The sequence below is a fragment of the Petromyzon marinus genome, chromosome 51 (genome assembly GCF_048934315.1).
Source record: "Petromyzon marinus isolate PM22_M1 ecotype Great Lakes invasive population chromosome 51, UKy_Petmar_22M1.pri1.0, whole genome shotgun sequence".
Taxonomy (NCBI): Eukaryota; Metazoa; Chordata; class Hyperoartia; order Petromyzontiformes; family Petromyzontidae; genus Petromyzon; species Petromyzon marinus.
This window is the reverse complement of record NC_133717.1, coordinates 4348120-4365239: the sequence shown is the minus strand read 5'-3', so window position 1 is coordinate 4365239 and position 17120 is coordinate 4348120.

Genomic DNA, 17120 nt, shown 5'->3' with positions numbered 1-17120 from the left:
CAGATCAGAAGAGGACATCAAGCCAGCTCCGAGGCATGGCTTCGAGACATTAGCAATGGGTGCTGTCCCCTGCAGAGTAGAGGGGCGAGGTGATTTTAGGTGCTGAGTTCGGCATGGACCGATAGAGTATCGCTGAAAGTTATTCTACATTCATCCTGATGTTTTGAGTCGCCTGCAGAATCAAGGATTGCGATAAGCTGTATCGTACTAAGCTATCAGACTTGTGTAAGAGGTGTGCAAATACAATTTTCAAGTTTTGAGAGTGAGCGACAATAGCTCTCGACAGTTCAACAAGGCACAGCTCGGCGAGCGCCAGAAGAGGGCGGCGAGCGGCCGGCTCCAAGAGGCCCCGCGATCAACTGAGGATGGCGAGGCTCGCCGAGTAGCGATGTATCAACGAGCGTGAGTTCAGAGCTGAAAGACGAAGTATCGCTCGAAGTGCCAGCGAACCAGCGGCGAGCGTGATCGTGCGCATCTCCACGGAGAGAGCGCGTGCGGCGCAGCTCATCATCCAGCGGCGGAAAGAGCCCGACCAGCCGCCCGTGAGCAAAAGAGTCAGCGACCAGCGGATCAGCTCAGCATCGGCCAGCGGAAGAAGACGGCGACCAACCTGAAGACCAGCCAACCAACGACGCAGAAGAAGACTCTACAACTCGCCCAGAATAGCGAGACTCGCTGTTTAGCGACATGCTACGCCGTGCGAATGCAGCACCATCAGAAGAAGTATCGCTCGAAAAGCATTCCGCTCTGAATCTTGACACTCAAAGGTCACTGCAGTGATAGCTAAGCTGACGAGAATCCCAGCATCAGCCACCAGAGGGCGGTCATCGCCAGAGAGAGCGCCACCAAGCGACGCCAACGGCGAGCACCTTCGCCAACAGCCACAGACGCGCTGCGGGCGCCATCTGCCGACAGATCATCGCGCCTACAGCGCACCGTGTCAACTCGTCCACCTGCTGCGGGGCCGAACTCTGGCCGACCGCGTGAAAGAAGAAAACCCCGCTGTTCGTATGATATGCACTCTGCCCCACACTGCCACCACACCACCTGGCGTCTTCTTGACGCAAAGAATGTATTCCAAACACTGGTCCACTCAACCCAATTCCTATCACTCAAGACACACACGAACCATTAAGAAGCCTAATTGTCAAGTACGTGAACCATCAGTGGCCGCGAAGGCGTCGCGGCTCACCGAGTGATGAGAGTACGTCGTTTTAAGTACATACATTTTTTTTGTAATTTGTACTTCCAATCGCATAAATTACCAATAGATTCATCAATATAATTTAAGCCTTTGAAACCTTCGCCACGAAACTCTACGCTCACGGGGAAATGAGCGAGTAAACCGATTTCCTTATCAGACAATCTTGTCCACAAATTAATTAAAGTTCGGCCCAAGTTAAGCATCTCGTGGGAGAACACGCACACCATCGCACGTCCTTACTCTAAGCCATTTCTTTAATTATATAATCTTGCCGATAAATCTATTTACGTATATTTGTGCCTTAGAGAATAATAATTGTTTAGACTGCCTTTTCGCATGAATATTGTCGGATGAACTTTTAAGGACTTTTTATTCGTATTTTCCGTATGCTCGTGGTACTCAGAGGAAATAATCAATTGTTCTGTTACCCAATTAACAACGTGATTATTGAGGGTTGAAAAGATGGATCAATGAATGAACATCGCCTGTAGTACTGTGCTGACAATTTCAAGTACAAGAATTTGCATATTAGAGTGTTAAGGTTTTTGTTTAGAATAGAGCGCATGCATGTTTTAACGACTCTCTCTATCACCAATTAAGCTCGCGTTACGCGGTGGAATTAATCATATGTGCAGTTGCCAAAGTGAAACATCGCAATCGTTGATGTTTACTGTGTTGATGGTGTGTTGAAAATTCCAAGCTTGAGTGTTCGCATGTAAAGTTAAGGTTTTGTTTGGAAAAAAATTAATCAACGCAGAAGTGGTTGCGTGTTTCTTTCCTGATGTCATGCGTAACAATCTTATTCATAAGAACTGTATTCTGTGCTGCGATCTGAATTTGGAGACCTGACGTAAACACACTAATACATACTCCGTAAATATTACTGCAAGAATAATTGTATTACCGAGGGTTAATACGAACCTACAGTGAGGGAAACAAGTATTTGATCCCCTGCTGATTTTGTATGTTTGCCCACTGACAAAGACATGATCTGTCTATAATTTTAATGGTAGGTTTATTTGAACAGTGAGAGACAGAATAACAACAAGAAAATCCAGAAAAACACATGTCAAAAATGTTATAAATTGATTTGCATTTTAATGACGGAAATAAGTATTTGACCCCCTCTCAATCAGAAAGATTTCTTGCTTCCAGGTGTCTTTTATACAGGTAACAAGCTGAGATTAGGAGCACACTCTTAACGGGAGTGCTCCTACAGTGCTCCTCTTAAAGGGAGTGCTCCTAATCTCAGCTTGTTACCTGTATAAAAGACACCTGTCCACAGAAGCAATCAATCAATCAGATTCTAAACTCTCCTCCATGGCCAAGACAAAAAAGAGCTCTCCAAGGATGTCAGGGACAAGATTGTAGACCTACACAAGGCTGGAATGGGCTACAAGACCATTGCCAAGCAGCTTGGTGAGAAGGTGACAACAGTTGGTGCGATTATTCGCAAATGGAAGAAACGCAAAAGATCTGTCAATCTCCCTCGGCCTGGGGCTCCATGCAAGATCTTACCTCGTGGAGTTGCAATGATCATGAGAACGGTGAGGAATCAACCCAGAACTACACGTGAGGATCTTGTCAATGATCTCAAGGCAGCTGGGACCATAGTCACCAATAAATCAATTGGTAACACACTACGCCGTGAAGGACTGAAATCCTGCAGCACCCGCAAGGTCCCCCTGCTCAAGGGACAACTGGGTGAAAGTGTTGTGGTTAGATGAGACCAAAATGGAGCTCTTCGGCATCAACTTAACTCGTCGTGTTTGGGGGTGGAGGAATGCTGCCTATGACCCCAAGAACACCATCCCCACCGTCAAACATGGAGGTGGAAACATTATGCTTTGGGGGTGTTTTTCTGCTAAGGGGACAGGACAACTTCACCGCATCAAAGGGATGATGGACGGTGCCATGTACCGTCAAATCTTGGGTGAGAACCTCCTTCCCTCAGCCAGGGCATTGAAAATGGGTCGTGGATTGGTATTCCAGCATGACAATGATCCAAAACACACGGCCAAGGCAACAAAGGAGTGGCTCAAGAAGAAGGACATTACGGTCCTGGAGTGGCCTAGCCAGTCTCCAGACCTTAATCCCATGTAAAATCTGTGGAGGGAGCTGAAGGTTCGAGTTGCCAAACGTCAGCCTCGAAACCTTAATGACTTGGAGTAGATCTACAAGGAGGAGTGGGACAAAATCCCTGCTGGTGGCCAACTACAAGAAACGTCTGACCTCTGTGATTGCCAACAAGGGATTTGCCACCAAGTTCTAAGTCATGTTTTGCAGAGGGGTCAAATACTTATTTCCCTCATTAAAATGCAAATCAATGTATAACATTTTTGACATGCGTTTTTCTGGATTTTGTTGTTGTTTTCTGTCTCTCGCTGTTCAAATAAACCTACCATTAAAATGATAGACTGATCATTTCTTTGTCAGTGGGCAAACGTACAAATCAGCAGGGGATCAAATACTTTTTTCCCTCACTGTAGGTTCGTATTAACGCTCGGTAATACAATTATTCTCGCTTTAACATTTACGGAGTATGTATTCGTGTGTTTAAATCAGGTCTCCAAACTCAGATCGCAACGCAGAATACAGTTCTTATAAATAAGATTATTACGCATGATATCAGGAAACAAACACGCAACCACTTCTGCGTTAATCAATTTTATTCTAAACGAAACCTTAACTTTACATGCGAACTCTCAAGCTTGGAATTTTCAACACAGCATCAACCCAGTAAACATCAACGATTGCGTTGTTTCACTTTGGCAACTACACATATGATTAATTCCACCGCGTAACGTGAGCTTAATTGGTGATAGAGAGAGTCGTTAAAACATGCATGCGCTCTATTCTAAACAAAAACCTTTACACTCTAATATGCAAATTCTTGTACTTGAAATTGTCAGCACAGTACTACAGGCGATGTTCCTTCATTGATCCATCCTTTCAACCTTCAATAATCACGTTATTTGGGTAAGAGAACAATTGATTATTTCCTCTGAGTACCACGAGCATACGGAAAATACGAATAAAAAGTCCTTAAAAGTTCATCCGACGATATTCATGCGAAAAGGCAGTCAAAACAATTATTATTCTCTAAGGCACTAATATACGTAAATAGATTCATCGGCAAGATTATATAATTAAAGAAATGGCTTAGAGTAAGGGCGTGCGATGGTGTGCGTGTTCTCCCACGAGATCCTTAACTTGGGCCGAACTTTAATTAATTTGTGGACAAGATTGTCTGATAAGGAAACCGGTTTACACACTCATTTCCCCGTGAGCGTAGAGTTTCGTGGCGAAGGTTTCAAAGGCTTAATTTATATTGATGAATCTATTGGTAATTTATGCGATTGGAAGTACAAATTACAAAAAAAATTAATGTACTTAAAACGACGTAATCTCATCACTCGGTGAGCCGCGATGCCTTCGCGGCCACTGATGGTTCACGTACTTGACGATTAGGCTTCTTAATGATTCGTGTGTGTGTTGATTGATATGAATTGGGTTGAGTGGACCAGTGTTCGGAATCAATTCTTTGCGTCAAGAAGACGTCAGGTGGTGTGGTGGCAGTGTGGGGCAGAGTGCATATCATACGAACAGCGGGGTTTTCTTCTTTCACGCGGTCGGCCAGAGTTCGGCCCCGCAGCAGGTGGACGAGTTGACACGGTGCGCTGTAGGCGCGATGATCCGTCGGCAGACGGCGCCCGCAGCTCGTCTGTGGCTGTTGGCGAAGGTGCTCGCAGTTGGCGTCGCTTGGTGGCGCTCTCTCTAGCGATGAGCACCCTCTGGTGGCTGATGCTGGGATTCTCGTCAGCTTAGCTATCACTGCAGTGACCCGTGAGAGTCGAGGTTCAGAGCGGAATGCTTTTCGAGCGATACTTCTTCTGATGTTGCTGCATTCGCACGGCGTAGCGTGTCGCTAAACAGCGAGTCTCGTCATTCTGGGCGAGTTGTAGAGTCTTCTTCTGCGTCGTTGGTTGGCTGGTCATCAGGTTGGTCGCCGTCTTCTTCCGCTGGCCGATGCTGAGCTGATCCGCTGGTCGCTGACTCTTTTGCTCACGGGCGGCTGGTCGGGCTCTTTCCGCCGCTGGATGATGAGCTGCGCCGCACGCGCTCTCTCCGTGGAGATGCACACGATCACGCTCGCCGCTGGTTCGCTGGCACTTTGAGCGATACTTCGTCTTTCAGCTCTGAACTCACGCTCGTTGATACATCGCTACTCGGCGAGCCTCGCCATCCTCAGTTGATCGCGGGGCCCCTTGGAGCCGGCCGCTCGCCGCCCTCTTCTGGCGCTCGCCGAGCTGTGCCTTGTTGAACTGTCGAGAGCTATTGTCGCTCACTCTCAAAACTTGAAAATTGTATTTGCACACCTCTTACACAAGTCTGATAGCTTAGTACGATACAGCTTATCGCAATCCTCGATTCTGCAGGCGACTCAAAACATCAGGATGAATGTAGAATAACTTTCAGCGATACTCTATCGGTCCATGCCGAACTCAGCACCTAACATCACCTCGCCCCTCTTCTCTGCGGGGGACAGCACCCATTGCTAATGTCTCGAGGCCATGCCTCGGGGCTGGCTTGATGTCCTCTTCTGATCTGCTGTCTCGCTGTCCCTTGCTGAGCGAAAATGTGAAATTCTCTCTCCTCTCTCCGCGTCTCTTGCGAGAGAGAAAAAAAACAGATGCCCACTCTGCGTTGTGGGGGGGGGGGGGGTGTAGTCCGTGTGTGTATCATTAAGTCCAGCGCAGTGTGTACAGATGGCCCCCGCGATAATAAATTTCCCTCGCTCTGGTGTTAAATTCCTGCTCTCCCGCGCTGTGGGAAGACGAAGGCGGCCGGGAGGCTCCTTCCCAATGGAACACAGTCTATCTTGGCTGTGTAAGCCCGTCCCATTCCGCCTGATTCCATCTGGATAACCCTTGATGTAACATTGCATCATTATTATCTGTTTCTGTCCCCAAGATTTGTGATTTAACATTGTATTAACTTTGCTCCTCGCCTGTATCCGAGGGTCCGGGCTATTATGTATGAGTTATTTATTTTATTTTATTCCTGATGTCCTGAGGTTAGAGAATTCGTTTTGACTTAGAAATAACTCTGACTGCCAGAACTATTCTTGAGGCTTCGGTCATTTAGTATCGAATTAATAAATGGGTAATGATTCACTGATGTAGATTGTGGCCTGGTTTTTTTTGTTCTATTCGGTAAAGTCACGTAGGTAAAAAATAAAATAACAAATCACGACGTTTCGGCCACAACACAAGTGGCCTTCATCAGGTGAAGGGACCGTGCTGTCATGAGGGCAGCGTTGGAGTGAAAACAGCCAAGCCCAGGTCGCGTCCTTTAAGCTGTGTGGGAGGAAGCAAAAACGCTTTGACAAAGGAATTAGCATAAAAATGAGCATGATGTACGTAGGAGGTACATGGACCATGATGGACCAGGCGCGGGTGGGGGGGAGTAGAGTGAGTGAGTGGAGTGAGTGAGTGGAGTGAGTGAGTGGAGTGAGTGATTGGGGTGAGTGGAGTGAGTGGAATGAGTGAGTGGAGTGAGTGAGTGGAGTGAGTGAGTGAGTGGAGTGAGTGAGTGGAGTGAGTGAGTGGAGTGAGTGGAGTGAGTGGAGTGAGTGAGTGGAGTGAGTGAGTGGAGTGAGTGAGTGGAGTGAGTGGAGTGAGTGGAGTGAGTGAGTGAGTGGAGTGAGTGGAGTGAGTGGAGTGAGTGAGTGGAGTGAGTGAGTGGAGTGAGTGAGTGGAGTGAGTGGAGTGAGTGAGTGAGTGGAGTGAGTGGAGTGAGTGAGTGAGTGGAGTGAGTGAGTGAGTGGAGTGAGTGAGTGAGTGCAGTGAGTGAGTGGAGTGAGTGAGTGAGTGGAGAGAAATAAGCAGTTGTGAATTTTGGGATACCACTACTTGAAAAAATGTCTTGTACCGTTGAAAATTAGTTTAATGTTTGGTTTGATTTAGAACATGTTTCAATGATTGCTTCATTTGAAACCATCCTCTCGGTTGAAATTGTGTCTGTGTTTGTAAATCAGTTTTGAAACCATCCTCTCGGTTGAAATTGTGTCTGTGTTTGTAAATCAGATTTGAAATCATCCTCTCGGTTGAAATTGTGTGTGTTTGTAAATCAGATTTGAAACCATCCTCTCGGTTGAAATTGTGTCTGTCTTTGTAAATCAGATTTACAAACACAGACAATCATTGAAACATGTTCTAAATCAAACCAAACATTTAACTAATTTTCAATGGTACAAGCTATTTTTTCAAGTAGTGGTATCCCAAACAATCACAACTGCTTATTTTTCTCCACTCACTCACTCCACTCACTCACTGCACTCACTCACTGCACTCACTCCGCTCACTCACTCCACTCACTCACTCACTCCACTCACTCACTCCACTCACTCACTGCACTCACTCCACCCCACTCACTCCACTCCACTCACCCCAACCACTCACTCCACTCACTCATTCCACTCACTCACTCCACTCACTCACTCTACTCACTCACTCACTCCACTCACTCACTCCACTCACTCCACTCACTCACTCCACTCATTCCACTCCACTCACTCACTCACTCCACTCACTCACTCCACTCACTCAACTCACTCACTCACTCACTCCACTCACTCACTCCACTCACTCCACCCCACTCACTCCACTCCACTCACCCCACTCACTCACTCCACTCACTCCACTCCCCTCACTCCACTCCACTCACCCCAACCACTCACTCACTCACTCCACTCACTCACTCCACTCACTCACTCTACTCACTCACTCCACTCACACCACTCCACTCACTCACTCACTCCACTCACTCACTCACTCCTCTCACTCCACTCACTCCACTCACTCACTCCACTCACTCACTCACTCCACTCACTCACTCCACTCACTCACTCACTCCACTCACTCACTCCACTCACTCCACTCACTCCACTCACTCCACTCCACTCACCCCAATCACTCACTCCACTCACTCCACTCACTCACTCCACTCACTCACTCCACTCACTCCACTCCACTCACCCCAATCACTCACTCCACTCACTCACTCCACTCACTCACTCACTCTACTCCCCCCCCCCCCGCTGCTGGTCCGTCATGGTCCCCACCCGCGCCTGGTCCGTCATGGTCCATGCACCTCCTACGTACATCATGCTCATTTTTATGCTAATTCCTTTGTCAAAGCGTTTTTGCTTCCTCCCACACAGCTTAAAGGACGCGACCTGAGCTTGGCTGTTTTCACTCCAACGCTGTCCTCATGACAGCACGGTCCCTTGACCTGATGAAGGCCACTTGTGTTGTGGCCGAAACGTCGTGATTTTGTTATTTTATTTTTTACCTACGTGACTTTACCAAAGAGAACAAAAAAAAACCAGGCCACAATTTACATCAGTGAATCATTACCCATTTATTAATTCGATACTAAATGACCAAAGCCTCAAGAATAGTTCTGGCAGTCAGAGTTATTTCTAAGTCAAAACGAATTCTCTAACCTCAGGACATCAGGAATAAAATAAAATAAATAACTCATACATAATAGCCCGGACCCTCGAATACAGGCGAGGAGCAAAAGTTAATACAATGTTAAATCACAAATCTTGGGGACAGAAACAGATAATAACGATGCAATGTTACATCAAGGGTTATCGAGATGGAATCAGGCGGAATGGGACGGGCTTACACAGCCAAGATAGACTGTGTTCCATAGGAAGGAGCCTCCCGGCCGCCTTCGTCTTCCCGCAGCGCGGGAGAGCAGGAATTTAACACCAGAGCGAGGGAAATTTATTATCGCGGGGGCCATCTGTACACACTGCGCTGGACTTAATGATACACACACGGACTACACCCCCCCCTCCCCACAACGCAGAGTGGGCATCTGTTTTTCTTCTCTCTCGCAAGAGACGCGGAGAGAGGAGAGAGAATTTCACATTTAAGTTCGGCAAGGGACAGCGAGACGGCAGATCGGAAGAGGACATCAAGCCAGCTCCGAGGCATGGCCTCGAGACATTAGCAGTGGGTGCTGTGTCCCGCAAAGAAGAGGGGCGAGGTGATGTGAGGTGCTGAGTTCGGCATGGACCGATAGAGTATCGCTGAAAGTTATTCCACATTCATCCTGATGTTTTGAGTCGCCTGCAGAATCGAGGATTGCGATAGGCTGTATTGTACTAAGCTATCAGAGTTGTGCAAGAGGTGTGCAAATACAATTTTCAAGTTTTGAGAGTGAGCGACAATAGCTCTCGACAGTTCAACAAGGCACAGCTCGGCGAGCGCCAGAAGAGGGCGGCGAGCGGCCGGCTCCAAGGGGCCCCGCGATCAACTGAGGATGGCGAGGCTCGCCGAGTAGCGATGTATCAACGAGCGTGAGTTCAGAGCTGAAAGACGAAGTATCGCTCAAAGACTTTTATTTCTACATCGAATGCCAGCTCCCAGCTGCAGCGCAACCAGCCGCCCGTGAGCAAGAGTGCCAGCGAACCAGCGGCGAGCGTGATCGTGTGCATCTCCACGGAGAGAGCGCGTGCGGCGCAGCTCATCATCCAGCGGCGGAAAGAGCCCGACCAGCCGCCCGTGAGCAAAAGAGTCAGCGACCAGCGGATCAGCTCAGCATCGGCCAGCGGAAGAAGACGGCGACCAACCTGAAGACCAGCCAACCAACGACGCAGAAGAAGACTCTATAACTCGCCCAGAATGGCGAAACTCGCTGTTTAGCGACATGCTACGCCGTGCGATTGCAGCACCATCAGAAGAAGTATCGCTCGAAAAGCATTCCGCTCTGAATCTTGACACTCAAAGGTCACTGCAGTGATAGCTAAGCTGACGAGAATCCCAGCATCAGCCACCAGAGGGCGGTCATCGCCAGAGAGAGCGCCACCAAGCGACGCCAACGGCGAGCACCTTCGCCAACAGCAACAGACGCGCTGCGGGCGCCATCTGCCGACGGATCATCGCGCCTACAGCGCACCGTGTCAACTCGTCCACCTGCTGCGGGGCCGAACTCTGGCCGACCGCGTGAAAGAAGAAAACCCCGCTGTTCGTATGATATGCACTCTGCCCCACACTGCCACCACACCACCTGGCGTCTTCTTGACGCAAAGAATTGATTCCGAACACTGGTCCACTCAACCCAATTCATATCACTCAAGACACACACGAACCATTAAGAAGCCTAATCGTCAAGTACGTGAACCATCAGTGGCCGCGAAGGCGTCGCGGCTCACCGAGTGATGAGAATACGTCTTTTTAAGTACATTCATTTTTTTTGTAATTTGTACTTCCAATCGCATAAATTACCAATAGATTCATCAATATAATTTAAGCCTTTGAAACCTTCGCCACGAAACTCTACGCTCACGGGGAAATGAGCGAGTAAACCGATTTCCTTATCAGACAATCTTGTCCACAAATTAATTAAAGTTCGGCCCAAGTTAAGGATCTCGTGGGAGAGCACGCACACCATCGCACGCCCTTACTCTAAGCCATTTCTTTAATTATATAATCTTGCCGATAAATCTATTTACGTATATTTGTGCCTTAGAGAATAATAATTGTTTAGACTGCCTTTTCGCATGAATATCGTCGGATGAACTTTTAAGGACTTTTTATTCGTATTTTCCGTATGCTCGTGGTACTCAGAGGAAATAATCAATTGTTCTGTTACCCAATTAACAACGTGATTATTGAGGGTTGAAAAGATGGATCAATGAATGAACATCGCCTGTAGTACTGTGCTGACAATTTCAAGTACAAGAATTTGCATATTAGAGTGTTAAGATTTTTGTTTAGAATAGAGCACATGCATGTTTTAACGACTCTCTCTATCACCAATTAAGCTCGCGTTACGCGGTGGAATTAATCATATGTGCAGTTGCCAAAGTGAAACATCGCAATCGTTGATGTTTACTGTGTTGATGGTGTGTTGAAAATTCCAAGCTTGAGTGTTCGCATGTAAAGTTAAGGTTTTGTTTGGAATAAAATTGATCAACGCATAAGTGGTTGCGTGTTTCTTTCCTGATTTCATGCGTAACAATCTTATTCATAAGAACTGTATTCTGTGCTGCGATCTGAATTTGGAGACCTGACGTAAACACACTAATACATACTCCGTAAATATTACTGCAAGAATAATTGTATTACCGAGGGTTAATACGAACCTACAGTGAGGGAAACAAGTATTTGATCCCCTGCTGATTTTGTATGTTTGCCCACTGACAAAGACATGATCTGTCTATAATTTTAATGGTAGGTTTATTTGAACAGTGAGAGACAGAATAACAACAAGAAAATCCAGAAAAACACATGTCAAAAATGTTATAAATTGATTTGCATTTTAATGACGGAAATAAGTATGGACAGGGAGAGATGCAGAGAGAGTTAGTTTTAGAGAGAGACAGTAAGTGATGTAGCAGAGAGTGCGATTGACAGAATGCGTGTGTGGGAAAAAGAGAGGGACAGAGAGTGTGCAATGTGATGGAGAGTGTCTGTTGTTGAGACAGAGCGTGAGACGGAGTGAATCATTGAGAGAGAATGAGAGAGGGACAGAGAGTGTGTTTGCGTGAGAGGGAGTGACACAGACACAGAGAAAAAGCGTGTGTGAGAGTTTGTGAGAAAAACAAATATGAGGAGCGGTAGTGTAGCGGTTAACGCGCTGCGCTACCTGGCGACCCAAGTCCCGATTCCCGCTCACGGACAACACCAGTGACGATAATCTGAACCGGTCCAGGACTTGCCCTAGGGCGACTCAGCCTAAAACGAGTACCTGGTGGGCTGTAAACATCGCCACTAGGGAGACAAAGGCGGCCGGGCGTAGTGCTGGCCACCCACTCCCTCGTGTGGCGTGTCGGCCTTCATGGGTTCTCACTAACAGCACTTCTCCCATTAATCTGTTAAGGCTATACGGGGGATCTATGTTGTTGAGAGAAACATGAATAGTGGGGAGCGATGGGGTGCAATGGTTAGTCCGCAGCGCTATAAACCCAGCAACACGAGTTCGATTTCCGCTAACACCAGTGACGATTATCTGAACCGATCTTGGGCCTCCCCAAGGTCGACTCAGCCTCAAATGAGTACCTGGTGTGGTAAGCATCGCAACTGCGGAGACAAAGGCGGTTTGCCATGGTGCTGGCCATCCAACACCTTGTGAACTCTTCCGGCCTTCATAGGTGCACGCTACGAATAGATGATGCCTTACCATCAGCCCCACAAACACAAAGCACCTGCCTGGGTATTTTATTTCATAAAATGCTCCATACCTCGGTAGTGTGATTATGACTAGCTCCTGTTTTGGGAGCCCATGCCTCAATACGAATCACTCGAGCGGCAGTATATTTTCATTATCTGCATAACGCTGTGTGGAAGGAACTTGGTCTATCACTTCAAAGCTCTGGGTTTTCTCCACCACAGTTGTCACTTCTCTAAGCTTGCGAAATGTGGAGCCCTCGAATGGAATATCTGTGCCGGTTTTAAACATTCAGGCTAGCCTGCCTACAATCTATCCTGGGTTTAACCAGACGATTGTGTGAGCTCACAGATCCTTCAAAGATCTGGATGCATTCCCATCATCAGTGAGCCCCTCTGTCAAGCGAGGGCTGAGTTGTCTGGGTCATATATCCTGCATGCACATCTACGGCATGCCGAATCAGCTTCTGTTTGACTAGTTGGGTCTAAACAGGTGTGGCACAGGCTCGAAAAGAGATGGACTGATGTGGCACAAGACGATTTGGAACTGATTGGACTCGTTGATGACTTGTGCCAGCAGTGTCAAGATCGGCCCCTGCGGCGGAGGTTTTGATAGAAAGTCGTATAACTTTTTATAAGATCCCTAATCTCAAGATTTGACCAAAAGTCACCCAGGCACACACATGTTATACTTTACACATTTTAAATCTTTATTCACCAGATTACTATTAAGCATACATCGATTTCCAAATGCATTAGATAAATTACGGATTGCTGTGGCAAATAGCATGTCGCTTTGTGTGAATCAGTTTTTAAAAAGAAAGTTTAAATTTCATAAGAGCAGCTTTCAGTCTTTCACATTATGAAGGATCATTGCCATTTTCAAACCCCAACTAGTAAACCATCTTACCCAATCAAATATGCCATGATTTTTGGAATACCACAAAAACAGTTAAAATGTTTTTTTTTTATATTTCCATAAAGTATTTTCTTCATTACATTTTCCCATAGTTTTCTTATGCACACTATGACAAGGGTTTTGATATCAGGCCATTTACACAGAGGCATCTTAAGTAACTTTAATGTGACAAGCGAATTGCATCACAAACTTGTTTTTTTTGCAGCCTCCTTGTGCAAAACCACTCTTTTTTATGTAGTTATTAAACCAAAACTCACAAACTCATGGGCTGTGTTGACCAGGGAAGGTGAAGGTAAATCACCGATAACCTTGCCACGGACACACTCTTAGACAACCTCCATGAAGGACGTTCTCCCTGTGGAATGCATCATCTCGTCTGGATGCGCCGATCATTGCAGTGGTCCCCTAGAAGATCTATAGATCGCCTGAGTACCCCTACTGCTCAACAGCCATTGCAATTAATGTATGAGAGACGCGAGTTGATGGCACAGGTCAAAATATAACAAATAAATGCATCGTATATAGTTTAGACAGCAATTAATTTTGCTGTCATGTATAATCAGGTTGGGTCAAATATTTTAGACAGTCCATCAATTGTCCATTGTGTCAATGTTGACAGAATTAAGCAACATTGAAAAATATAAAGTTCTGTATTCATCTCCTGCCAATGCCAACAATCACCCTTCCACCTTGGTCCAGTGGTTTTAACATCATATGCATTTTTGCTCTGCCAGGCCCCATTACAGGTGTTGCAAAACCAAAATACCATGTAAACAACTATCAGAGTTGTCTGATTTGACCCAAAACCTTTGTTCATCTATTGACTTGCAAACCTTGTTACATTCTGGTACAGTTAAAATATAGTATTCAGCGATATAAATGAACATTTTAACAACAATTTACAATGCGTTTATTTTTTACATATTGATTGCCTGCATCAATTATTTTGATTTACAGTTCCCATCATTAATATCCATGATCTATAGTATTATATCGGTGCAGGATGGTATAATAGACTACTGCATGTTCTGGTGAATCCAGTCCAAGAATTTGGTGACCCTGCTGTAAACACCTGGCTGGTAAGCCCGTGCACAGCCATAGCCCCAGCTGGTGATTCCAGAGAGGTACCAAAACCAGCGGCCGCTTGAGTCCTGGCAAACCAAGAGACCCCCAGAGTCTCCCTGCAACAGACACACACGACACCAATGTTAGAAGTTGACTGACGAACAAGGAGGCCTGATGGAGCGATGATTACAGTGATCCAGTATAAGCAATGGCATGTCATGATACCAAAGAGGGGATGTCAAAAGGCCCGATAATTAGGTTTAAATGTTCAATGCAAAGAGCAGTACAACTGAGGCCAGCTTGAAATGTTCAATGGGACTGGGATCCTGAAGGAGGACATTGTTGTTGAAGGTCGAGTTGATGTTGGCCCACCCACGCTCCTTCCAGTAAATTGGTACCAAAATGTGTTCATGAATTGATTGGAGAAGTTTGCTTTCCGAGTTCCCCCTGGTGGAACATAATTGAGCCCATAGTCGTCATGTGCTCCAGATGGTTTTTAGGCAAGAGAGTTGCATATTCTTGGTTCTTTCGGTAAAGTCACGTTGAAGGGAAACAAATAATAAAATATATAAAACAATACAATTCTCGCATATATTTTAGTTTCCCTTCAACGTGACTTCACCGAAAGAACCAAGAATATGAATCACTGCAGTCACGAAAGCTTTAAATCAAAATTGCATCTTGTTGGTTGTTATGGCAGCTCACTTGGCAGGTGTCCACCCCTCCTTCGAGGTACCCTGCACACAGCATCCTGTTGGTGATTAGAGATGGGCTATAGGCCTGCGGCCCTGGGGTGACGCACGTCTTGAAGATCTCTACTGAAGCCTCCTGAAGCTGGTCGGGTGTGCAGCCTGTTCAGGACAAGAATTCGTGTTGGAAACCGTGTTTCAGTTCCAGTTATTTATTTACTTTGGTATAGCCCTGTGAGCCATTCGGCTCTTGAATCGGGTGCAACCACAACAAACAAAAAAACAAAAACACGAACAAGAAAACATCTTAAAGTGAAGTACTATATTTCATCAAGACTTAGATTGTGGTACATTTAAATGTTAACAACATATCACCTGTATATCAGCTTAATGCCTATTACAGATATTCCTCGAGCACCAGAGAGCTCTGCTACCCGACTGCCATCATTATTCCAAAGGATTTTTACAAAAAAATGTTTCCGAACAAAAATTTGAGCCTCCATTAAATCAAAGGAATTGTTCAGTAGAAGAGATGTGTATATTATATTTGTTTTTCATTATACAAACATTCCCCCGAAATAAAATAAATGTTCAGCTATCGATTATGTTTAACTTGTGCCGTCGGAAAATAACATTGCACCGATTCATACATTAAAATCACGATACATGCCTTGAATCGTGGGCATAGCAATGGATTTTTTGATATTTGTATATGTTGTACATTAGAGGTGCTACATTTAACCCAATGTAAACAACTCAAGGGTTGTAATCCTGAGTTTAAACAGAAGGGAACTGCTTTCTATGAGAAGATCGATTTTATTAGAATGTTAATCGGGTCGTGTGGAGGCTCAAAACATGACAATACTGTGGTTGCTTTGTTCTTACCCCATAGACACTGAGCTATGGATACTAAATAATATCTCAAACTATGCTCTATTTAGTGGTCAAAGTATCTTCTGAAATCACGTGTTTTCCCAGGTTTGGAATATTTCACCTATGGACTTACCACCTTCAAAATTTTTCCCCAACCAGAAATGAAGCATGATTTCCCTGGGTAGGGAAACTTCTGAAAGCGAGGTGGGAGGCAAACTGGCTGTATGTAATCAGTGAAGGAAACAAGTTCTGACAGCTCCATAAGAGCAATGTCATAGTCATGGCTGCTTCCGTTGTAGCGCTCGTGGATGAGGATTCTGTTGACGCTTCTGGCCACGACAGTTGAAGCGCTGAGATCGTTCTGAGAGTGCAGGCCCAGGTATACCGTCCAGGTGTTTGGGTTGTTACTAGGGGGGTAAATACACAGCCACCACAGTCAGCATAAAATAATATAGGGCATTATGTTTTTTTTTTTTACCAAGGTAAGCCTCATTGAGTCTCAGGACTTTTTCAGGAGGGTCCTGCCAAGTTCTTTCGGTAGGGGTGATGACTGCTGCTCTGTATAATCTCAACTGAGTAATTGGTGTGGGTCAGTTTTACAAGTAAGAAAATTTGGACTGTGGCGCCGGCACGCATCACGATTGCAAGTGCACTTCGAAAAATCATACCTGAATGTGAAAAAAATCTGAGATGCTTCATCCCTATTCCACTTATATTCATAACTCTTTCTGCAATAAAATTCTACAAAAATATCTTCTAATGGTGTTGTGATTCATTGTGTGAGTGGGAGCAGCGGTGGTTCATTGGTTAGCACACTGCACTTACGAACCTGTTGACCCACGTTTTAATTCCCCAAGCTTGATTCCCAACCACAGATACAGTTATTCGTGACCAGTGTGGTGAGGTATGGCCGAACAACACCCCATGACCAACACGGTGTGCGAAGGCCTTCATCCCAAAAGCGGTCTGTTAAAGGGCTGCAAGTTGTGATTATCAAATTTGTCTGCTGTGTGTGTAACATTTAACACAATGCATCCTTTTAAAGTATGACAAATAAAAATAGGATTTACCCTTTCTGGCAATAAAACAGGTGTTAAGATATTCTTGGTGCTTTCTACGTGACTTTACCGAAAGAACCAAGAATATGAATCCCTGCAGTCACGAAAGCTTTAAATTAAAAT